Raw genomic sequence first — 8058 nt, 5'->3', positions numbered from 1 at the left:
AATCCATGAATGCGGCAGGGGCATTCGTCAATGCAAAAGGCATGACCGTAAACTCATAATGCCCGTACCGAGTCCGAAAAGCCGTCTTGGAAACATCCTCGGCCCTCACCCTCAGCTGGTGGTAACCGGACTGAAGATTAATCTTTGAGAAGACGAAGGATCCCTGCAACTGATCAAATAAATCATCAATGCACGGCAGTGGATACTTGTTCTTGATGGTCACTTTATTCAGCTCCCGGTAATCCACACTTAACCTGAGCGAACCATCCTTCTTCTTTACAAATAACACCGGCGCTCCCCAAGGCGACACACTGGGTCTCACATAGCCCTTATCCATCAGATCCTGCAGCTGTGCCTTTAGCTCTTTCAGCTCTGCCGGTGCCATCCGGTAAGGTACCTTTGAGATTGGTGCAGTTCCAGGAACTACATCAATCACGAACTCAATCTCCATCTCCGGCGGCATCGTCGTCAACTCAGGAAAAAACACATCCGAAAACTCATGGACTACAGGGATATCGTCGAGTCTCGGCGCCGCCGTAGGCACCTCTACTACCGTCGCCAGAAACACGACGTATCCTCTGCTCATCAGCTGTCGAGCCCTCGCCGAAGAAATCCAAGTAGCAAACAACGTGCTCCTGCAGCCCCTAAAAGTAAACTCCTCTTGGCCTGGCTCACGGAACATCACTGTCCTCGCTCCACAATCAATCGTAGCAAAGTATCGGGCCAACCAATCCATACCGAGCACAACGTCGAAGTCCTGTAGCTACCCTAAAACCAACAAGTCTGCGGGCATGATCCACAAATCCAACTGCACCGGATATGACCAACAACACTCCGCAACCTGTAAAACATGGTCTGGGATCTGCACCTCTCGTGCCTGAGACAAGGCTCCTAACTCTAGACTATGTAATAATGCAAATGCTCGGCTAACAAACGAATGAGATGCACCTGTATAAAAAAGAGTACGAATTCTAATGCCAGAAATCAAAGTGATACCTGCCACCACTCGGTCGGCCGCTTTAGAGTCCTCTACCTGGGCTGCATAGACCATGCCACTCGGAGCTTGCTGTCGCCGCTCACCCTGACGCGGTGCAGATGCCCTGTCCTCCTGGCGGTAGCTCTGCGGTGCTCCAAAAGACTGCTGAGGTGCTGATGATGCTGAAGCGGTCGATGGCGCTAGTGATACTGCTCGGGAACAAACTGACCTCATGTGCCCTGACTGTCCACATCCAAAACACCGACCCTCACACTGCTGGCACTGCCGGGCCCAGTGTGGTCCCCCACAAATCACACACGGTGGTAACCCCTGTGACTGCCTCTGCTGCCGAGGTCCCCCAAAACGCTGAAGCCCCGAGAACCCACGACTCTGAGAACGTGATCGTGGAGGTCTCGGCGGACGCCGGCTGCTCGACTATCCACCATCGTCTGGAGCTCGGCGCTTCCTATCCTGACTTTGCCCCACGGCCTGAGTCCTTTCCTGTAGTGACACCTCACCTCTCTCCACCCACAAGACCTGCTCTATGGATGCATCCAGAGTCCTCGACCTCTGCGTCCGCGCCAACCTGAAAATGTCGGGTCTCAGCCCCTGCTCAAACAGATAGACCCTGTGTGCGTCATCCCTAGCCACAAATGGCACACAGTTCAGGAGTCGAGTAAACTCTCGAATGTACTCCTGCACTGGACGATCCCCCTACTGAATCTTCTTCAAATCCTCCTCGAGTTTCTGTTTCACACTGTTGGGAAAGAACATCCCAAACAGCATTCCACAGAACTCATCCCATCTCAACTGCAACGCTACCAGTCCCTGCTCTCTCCTCACTCTCCTCCACCAGGCGTAGGCATTACCTGCCAAGCAATGGACTCCCAAAGACACCTGCTACCCCTCAGGAATGAACAAATCCTCAAATAACTTCTCCATCGTATTGACCTATCCCTCAACAACCCAGGCCTCAGTGCAACTGCCATCGAAAATCGGTGGATCAAAATGGCGGAAACGAGCCAACCTCTCCGTCCACCGCTCCTGCTCGGCCTCTGTCAACTGTACTTGCCCCCTAGCAGGCGCAACTGGCGCTACTGGAACTGCTGCTTGTGGAGGGACTGCTACAGCTGGTGCTGTCACTGGGGTAGTCGGAGGTGGAATAGACGACTCTGGTGCCCTCGGTGCTGAACTCTGGGGCGAAGCTAGCCTCTCGCACATCCTTTCCAACAACTCCCCCTGCCGCCTCGTCACCTCTGTCAGGGCGGCTAACTGTGCACTCAAGTTCGGGGATGTACTCGTCTCCGGTCGAACACTCTACTCCCGTTGGGCACTCAGCTCCGCATGCTCAGGCATCTCGAAAGGTCCCGCACGATCCTGCGACAACTGGGCACGCTCCCGTAATGACGGTCGACCTCGGTGACGATACATAGCTGAAAGGAACAGATCGGAGTCAGATGAAACATAAACACTCTCGACCCAATCAACGAAAATCTGGAAGGCGGTCCTTGTTTTCCTCCAAAATTATGTTGTCTACGGCCAACATAATTTCTTAGGCCAAAACAGGCACTCCTTCAATCACTCACCCCACTCTAGGAGGAGTTAGAATAATTAATCATTGACTTTCGCAATAAATTAAGCCTCTCGCGTCTTGCCTTCCTAAGGTTTGCCAAACTTAGATTTTCTAGGTCCCAACGACCTAATGCTAAGCTCTGATACCAACTTAATCTGTCACGCCCCGGATTACACAATTCCCGGGCACGTCGACAAATCCGCCGTATATAAAGAATTTTTCCTGTATACGAAGCGTATCAGTAATTGAAAATATTCAATACTACAGCCAGTACTATAAAGCTGTAAAGAAACCAAACAGGTAGAATAAGACAAGTCTCACATACATACCACAAAATGCTATACAAAGGTACTCGCTCCAGCGAGTTATAACAACTATATGTACATGACCTCAACAAAATAAACCGAAACTACCTGCAGTGGTGGATCCTCTATCTCAGCAACTCGTCGGGTAGGGCTCTAACTCGCGACGCCCTTGCCTCGATCAGCCTCGGAAGACACAGTAACTGAAACCGGTGGCTTTGCAAAACAGTGGTAACAACTGGGTGTGAGAACTACTGTAAAAATAAGTAGTCCTCAGTGGGGACCGTCCTCAACATCATCGGTCCACCTACTACCTCCTGTGCTGCTGCAGCGCCCTCGGTCTCGGCGGCATACATCCGCCCACTCGAACCCTGCTGTGAACTCTCTGACTGCCGCTGTCCCGGTGGTCGTCTGTACTGCGAGGGTGCTGATGGGGTCCCCTGGCTCGGAGCTGAAGATGCAGGTGCAGTCGCTAATGAGGGTGCCGGCAAAGAACCTCTCGGGCACTCTGAGCGAAAGTGGCCCTCCTGGCCGCAAAGAAAGCACCGGCCCCCACGCTGTGGACACTGTGGCGGTACGTGAGGCCCACCACAGATAACACAACGCGGCGGTCGTCGACGCTCGGGTGCTCCACGGGGTGCTGAAGATCCTCGACCCCTCGACTGTCCTGACTGTCCCCTCGGATACTTTGGCGGTCTCCTGAAGGACTGCTGACCACTGCTCTCAGCTGCTGGTCTCTTGCCTTTGCTTCGATCCACAACATCTCTTTCCTTCATGATTTCTGCCCCCTTCTCAACAATCAAAGCCCGGTTCACGACGTCCCGGTAAGTGGAGAGGTTTGACGCCTGGACCAATCTGAAGATCGCAGGTCGCAAACCCACCTCAAAAATACGAGCCTTGTCCTCATCGTCTCGGACTACAAAAGGAACACAGTGCAGTAATCGAGAGAACTCTCGCTCGTACTCAGCCACTGTCCTGTCCCCCTGTCTCAAGTTCCTCAGATCCCTTTCCATCTGCCTCTTCACACTCTGTGGAAAATAGGTAGTCAACAACAACTCCTTGAACCTGTTCCACGTGATAGCAGACAAATCAGCACGGGGATCCTCCCGGATGTCCACCCACCACCTGTAAGCCTCGCCATCAAGGTGGTGTGTCGCAAACCAAACTCGGTACCGCTCCTCAACAAAAGTGTCATAGAATAGTTTCTCCATATGCATTAACCATTTTTCAACCACCCAATGATCTGCTTTCTCCCCATCAAAGACACGAGGGTTGCAGCGACGGAATTCATTCAGTCGTTCCATCATCCGCTCTCGCTCCTCAACCCCCACCATCTCGGGTAACACTGTCCCAGCTGCTGCTACAGGTACTGGTGGTGGTACTACTGTCTCCTGTCGGGTCTCTGCCCTCGGAGCTACTGGGGGTGTATCGGGTACCGGTGACTGTGCTCTCACTGTGGTGCCCCTCTCTGGTACTATAGGTACAGAATCCGGAGGTACAGAACCTGGAATCTCTCTATCGGTCGTCTGCCGCAGTAATAGATCCTCTAACCTCTTCATCCTGTCCTCCTGCCGACGCGCAGCGTCCATCTGCTGTCGTGCTGCCGCGGCCTGCTGAGTAACCAACTCTGTCAACGTCGCAAGCTGATCCTGCAACTCATGGAGCTCACTGGACCCCGACGTGACGGAAGTCTCTACCTCTTCCGCAGCGGCCGCCTCAGCCGCCCCGGCGGTTCCAGAACGAGTCGTAGGCATCTTGAACTGCAACACAAAAACAAACATAGGTCAATAAACCCTATACTACTGAACCCTCATTGAGGATATAAACCAGCTAATCAAGCGAAAGTAATGAAATGTAACGCCTACTAACTTCCGATGTCACGTTGTCGGCCGCCAACGTGACCCTCTGCAAAGTTAGTACTTGCACATCCCGATCAAACTCCTACTATTCGGAGTTTATAAGTACCCAATCAAAGTACTTTCGCTAACAACAACCTCGACTAGACATCGTCTCTCACGAGCCTATCCTTATAGTCCAACCAGCCTAAGGTTTGCTAGGTCTACTAAGACTCAACCCTAGGCTCTGATACCACTATAATCTGTCACGCCCGGGTACCAGCGGAAGCATATCCGGCACGTGCACAGACCCGCCATACACCTGCAGTATATAAGGCGTCTACGAGAAGCAAGTCGATAGGAAGTAAAACAAGAGAGTCCTATCCTGATATCAGAGCAAAGTACAAGTCGATATACAACGAGTATCCAATCCGAGTCAAAATACAAAGTGTATACAAACCATGATCTCAGCAAAAAGGAGAAGTAACACTACTATAATCTCAACCCCGAAAGTAAATATACATCACGGGTGTACAAAAAGAATAGATACAATGGTGGTCTCTCTATATATATATGGACATCACCCTCGGCCGTAGCCCGAGTAGCAAGGTGATCGACTAGCACGCTCCTAGTAGTCCCTAGCTAGGCGCGACTCCCTTGCCACGATCCCTAGCCTCTCCTGTAACAGGCTCTGTAAAAACAACCACCAAAAGGGCGTGAGAACTATTAACAATAGTTCCCAGTGGGTAAGCCGCCAGCCTCGGCGAATTACACCACTAGGCTCAAGATGTACAGAATGGAAATAAAAGCAGTAATTTGCATGATATATTTTCAATGCTAACAATTCATAAGCCAATGTTAACAAATAATGAACATGTAAACAACATGTGATCATAGCATCAACAGTAATGAATCAACTGAATGATAGAAGCATGGCTACTACTATAAGCATAAACGTAGCATAAGTGTGTAAGTAACTACTGTACACTGTAACTGGTAATTATTCATTACTGTCCAATTTCCTTTAGCACTTTCCTTTCATTCACAGGGATCTACTCAAGGTAGTCCAGCTTGCGCCGCGCCTAATGGCCCCGTGGTAGTATACACTCCCCACGGCAATCCACTTCGGCACCCAATCCCGCACGGGCGAGCAACTGTCGCGTAGGCCAACTCCGGAGTGCCGGCTTGTAGGGAGCTACCCTCACAAGCGTGTGCGAATGAGCACGATGGCAAGCAAGCAAAGTCCATTATCCACATGTCTCAATTTTCATATTTTCACATGCAAAGTTCAGAACCCTCGATCCTCTGATCGGAATGTCAATACACAAATAGTAACAAAAGCTAGTATCCACTAGATTGTAAACATGTAAGGGTAAAGCTAAATCACATAGCATTATAATCTTTCCACTAGTATGGCACTATCAACATAGTCATGAGCATGTCATAGTTCTCTATGTTAGAGTCAAGAGAATGTCATTGTTCTCTACTTTAAAGTGCATCCTACACTTGTTCATAAGCCATTCAACTGTATTGAATATGAATAGAAATACTTTCATGTATATATGTTCTCTATATCATAGAAACATAATAAACTGATCTCCTGATTGTTCTACTGAACTAAACAAGAATACTTTAATGCATGAGTACTTTTATGCATGAACGCTCATTTCACATATGATAAACGTCATGATGACGAATTCCGAGCCCTTTAACAATCACATAGGCATATAATTAAACCGCGTCTATAATACATATAGAACATAGGGGAGCTTCACTTGCTCTGGTTAGGTCAAACCCACCTATTACTAGGCTTCAATCAGTCCAAAGAAAATCCCAAAGTCCGCTCCACAAGGTCTCAACTCTGCTGAAAAACAAGGCATGAAAGTGGCATCAATACTACAATCGAAATGTCCGATCTCATCACAATTTGCACTTAGTACACAGTAGTAGCTTGAATCCCTGCTTTGGGCTAGTTAATACCTCAAGATGAGTCTCCAAGAGCTCTCACAAGTCCACTAAAGGTGCTCTAAAGCTCGGTCGCACTCTCGCTGCAAACCACGTCGAAACAGCATCAAAACGCTCAAATATAGATTAATATCATCGAACTCTTGCAAAATCAGTTTTAAAACTGAAATTTCTAATTACCCTTAATTAGAATACCCTCCAAACCAGCTCCCAAGAGTACACGTTCAGCTCAAAGAGGCTCAAAAACCTGCTGCGAGGAAATCATACAAAACTGCGTCAATTACGCGATTAACCCGTATATAAGTCCAAAATTGTGTTATAATTCACTAATTATCCTTAATAAGCTTTAAGGCAACTGTTCTCTGCGGTTAGGTGGATAATTAATAGCCAAAATAACCCTTCTTCACTGCTGTAAACATCATCTAATTCAGTTAGAAGCAGCAATACCAAAACAGCTCAAAATTCGACGCTAAACCGCAAACTAGAGAGAAAATCAAGTTAATTACCTCTCTAAAGCTTTCAAATAGCTTCCCAGATAGTAACCTCACAGAAAACTCAGCAAACTTCCCTCTCCCCACGCTCCAGGCACTGCCCTTGAGTCTCCAAACCAGCGAGCAACACGGACGGTGCGAAATCGGCACGAAACGGCGAATTTTACCTAGAGAGAGAAAAACCCTAGAGAGAGAAAGAGGGAAAAAGGGAAGAAGCTTGCTCTGAGTTCTAAGGCCTTCCAGCAACTTCAGGGGTCGACCAGGTAGCTGTAGGGATAAGATCAGATGCCAAAAGACCAAAAAAACCCTGCTGCCACGCACCAGCTGCCTCAGCTGCTTGCTGTACCGGTACAACATTAAGCTTGTACCGGTACACCAATGCAGAAAATGCCAATTTCGCAATTTCAATGCACTTTCTCGTCTCCGGCAATCCGATCACTCTCTAACTTGTCCCAAAATGTGTCCAAGCCTTTTAAAACATGTGGGATAGTTCCACAACTCCTGCCACACACTCGAACTCCGCAATTTGCAAAAATTCAGTGTATTACAGATATCTACAGCTACCTGCCACTACACTATCCAACTGTAGTAACTGTCAAATCTGACCAAATCTCAATAGGGACTGTGAACACACCCGTCCCGTGGACTGTGAACGCATCCGTCCCGCCTGTCTAAGCCACGCTACCTCCATGCAAAACAGTCAGTGGATAGAAAAACTAGTCAGTGACATCAACGCGAAAGCACAAAGCCAAACTCCGGAGCGGCAACTCGTGGGCGCGACCCAACCGAGTATGCTAGCGTATCTCTGTCAAGCTCAATCAGACTCTTACAGGCTAAAGTCAAGAAAATAAGTCCAATTGGCTACTGACCACTAGTCACGTGCCCTCGGCATAATCGGATCTCAAAATGACCAAAT

General features: G+C 48.9%; 1 long non-coding RNA gene across 2 annotated transcripts; it reads right to left on the bottom strand.

Annotated features, from left to right (window-relative positions):
• On the bottom strand, positions 6493-7397 carry LOC109727052. Of its 2 annotated transcripts, none has more exons than XR_002220704.1 (4): positions 7158-7397; positions 6832-6898; positions 6667-6734; positions 6493-6550 (listed from the first exon to the last, which is right to left on the bottom strand). It is a non-coding gene; the product is annotated as an uncharacterized LOC109727052 (long non-coding RNA). The 2 variants fall into 2 exon arrangements; XR_002220705.1 differs by having other exon boundaries at positions 6501-6547.

Source organism: Ananas comosus, linkage group 22 (genome assembly GCF_001540865.1).
Source record: "Ananas comosus cultivar F153 linkage group 22, ASM154086v1, whole genome shotgun sequence".
Taxonomy (NCBI): Eukaryota; Viridiplantae; Streptophyta; class Magnoliopsida; order Poales; family Bromeliaceae; genus Ananas; species Ananas comosus.
Note: the sequence above shows the minus strand (reverse complement) of the source record. Positions and strands in the feature narration are given on the sequence as shown.